Source organism: Chlorocebus sabaeus, chromosome 18 (assembly GCF_047675955.1).
Source record: "Chlorocebus sabaeus isolate Y175 chromosome 18, mChlSab1.0.hap1, whole genome shotgun sequence".
Classification (NCBI taxonomy): domain Eukaryota; kingdom Metazoa; phylum Chordata; class Mammalia; order Primates; family Cercopithecidae; genus Chlorocebus; species Chlorocebus sabaeus.
In genome coordinates this window covers 13,464,067-13,466,874 of record NC_132921.1, presented here as the reverse complement: position 1 = coordinate 13,466,874, position 2,808 = coordinate 13,464,067, and the positions used below count along the sequence as shown (strand labels likewise).

Sequence of the window (2,808 nt, the reverse complement as noted above, 5' to 3'; positions counted from 1 at the left end):
ATGAGACATGTAACACAGTTTTCATAAATACAAAGTATATGCACAGTCCCAAAACATTTTACTAAAACGTGTACACATAAAAGGAAGTACAGTAAGCATATTTAGTGATTTTCTATAGGGGGAGTGGGAGTGGTGGAAGAAAAACTAGTGGACAACAGGGACACTGGGAAATAATAATAGCCAAAGGGAACTTAATGGGGGTTACGTGATAATGAGCAAAGGACTGAGATGTACAATTAACTCAAGGCTCTGCATCTGCTTTTTAAGAAAATACATGGAATATACTAGATATGATCAGACATACATTTACAAAGATAAGATGGAAAACCTATTATGCATTATATCACAGAATACCGGGTTGCACATGTTAAAATAGGAAGAGCAATATGTATTTTAAGCGTTAAAATAATGATATAAGATTTACTGAAAAACATTATTAAAATAACCAGACAAAAATCATATAATGTGGTCACTTTGGGAGCACATATATTAAAATTGTAATGATACAGAGAAGATTAGCATGGTCCCTGCACAAGGGTGACATGCATGTTTGTGAAGGTTTCATATTTTTCAGTATCGTGAAAATGGCCATAGTGCCCAAAGTAATTTATAGATGTAATATTATTCCTATTAGCCTACCATTTACATTCTTCACAAATTTAGAAAAAACTGTTTTAAAATTCATATGGAACCAAACAAGAGTCTGTATGGCCAAGACAATCCTAAGCAAAAAGAACAAAGTTGGAGGCATCACCCTACTGTACTTCAAACTATATTGTAAGGCTACAGTAACAAAAACAGCATGATACTGGTACAAAAACAGACACATAGACAAACAGAACAGAATAGAGAACTCAGAAATGAGATTGCACATCCACAACCATCTCATCTTCAACAAGCCTGACAAACACAAGCAATGGGGAAATAATTCCCTATTCAACAAATGGTGCTGGGATAACTGGCTATCTGTTTGCAGAAAATTGAAACTGGACCACTTCCTCATACCTTATACAAAAATTAACTCAACATGGATTAAATACTTAAATGCAAAACCCCAAACTCTAAAAATCCTAGAATAAAATATAGGCAGTACCATTCAGGACATAGGCATGGGCAAAGATTGCATGATGAAATCGTCAATAGCAATTGCAAAAAAAGCAAAAATTGACAAATGGGATCTAATTAAACTAAAGAGCTTCTGCACAGCAGAAGAAACTATCAGAGTGAGCAGGCAACCTACAGAGTGGGAGAAAATCTTTGCAATCTATCCATCTGACAAAGGTCTAATATCCAGAATCTACAAGAAACTCAAACAAATTTACAAGAAAAAAACAGCCCCTTTAAAAAGTGCGTGAAAAACATGAACAGACATTTCTCAAAAGAAGACATTCATGCAGCCAACGAACATATGAAAAAAGCTCAACATCACTAATCATTAGAGAGAAGCAAATCCAAACCACAATGGTATACCGTCTCATGCCACTCAGAATGGCCATTATTAAAAAGTGAAGAAACAACAGATGCTGGCAAGGTTGTAGAGAAATAGGAACACTTTTACATTGTTAGTGGAAATGTAAATTAGTTCAATCATTGTGGAAGACAGTGTGGCGATTCCTCAAAGAGCTAGAACCAGAAATACCATTTTACCCAGCAATCTCATTACTAGCTATATACCCAAAGAAATATAAAGCATTCTGTTACAAAGACACACACACACGTGTGTTCATTGCAGTACTTGTCACAATAGCAAGGACATAGAATTAACCGAAATGCCCATCAATGATAGACTGGTTAAAGAAAATGTGGTACATATACACCATGGAATACTATGCAGCCATAAAAAGAAATGGGATCGTGTCCTTTTCATAGACATGGATAAAGCTGGAAGCCGTCATCCTCAGCAAGCTAACGCAGAAATAGAAAACCAAACACTGTACGTTCTCACTTTGAAGTGGAAGCTAAAGGATGAGATCACATGGACACAGGAAGGGGAACAACACGCTGTGGCATGTTTCAGGGTGGGGTCAAGGAAGAAAGTATTAGAAAGGATGGCTAATGCACACTGGGCTTAATACCTGGGTGATGGCTTGACAGGTGCAGTAAACCACTATGGCACACATTTGCCTATGTAACAAACCTTCACATCCTGCACATGTGCCCCAGAACCTGAAAATAATAATAATTTTAAAAAGTTCTAAAAGATAACATAATAAAATGTTGCATAAAGAATGATGGCATTGATATCAAAAATAATAAGAGATATAATGGTAATCTATATATCAGGGTTTCCAAAATATCCTACTATTTTCCTTTTGGGGTTTTGGGATTGTGGAAGTGCCCTATTTGCTACCTTTGAGTTATGGAAAGTTGAGAAATTTCACACCACATGCTACTCAGAGATTTAACATGCTAATGAGTTTTGTGAGAAGATGTAGTAAGCAAAATTTTCCTACTCAGAGTAACATGTGTTGTTTTTTTTTGTTTAATTTCATCTGCTCGCTTATGGAATTAGCTTTTAGTATAAGATATTTTGAATACTGTTTATATTGAACAAAATGCTAAGAATATGATAGATAAATTGATTTTTCCATACTGTCTTCATTTAGCAAAAATATATACTTATTACCAAATTCCTAAAATATATTATAGAATGATTAAATGATAAACTTCAGTTGCTTATGTATCTAAATAATTCTTGCCCAGCTATAATAGAAAAGTGAATATTTTATTTCTCTGGAATAATCTTTTAGTTTAATTTGCAAATGTTTTATTTTCTTTACTTTTTTTCCTGTCTCTTTCCTCTGAGTA

General features: G+C 34.5%; 1 non-coding gene across 1 annotated transcript; it reads left to right on the top strand.

Moving 5' to 3' along the window:
* Positions 1-465: 465 nt before the first annotated feature.
* LOC119620533 (U6 spliceosomal RNA) lies at positions 466-572 on the top strand. Its single transcript, XR_005237016.2, has one exon. It is a non-coding gene; the product is annotated as a U6 spliceosomal RNA (small nuclear RNA).
* The last annotated feature ends 2,236 nt before the right edge of the window (positions 573-2,808 follow it).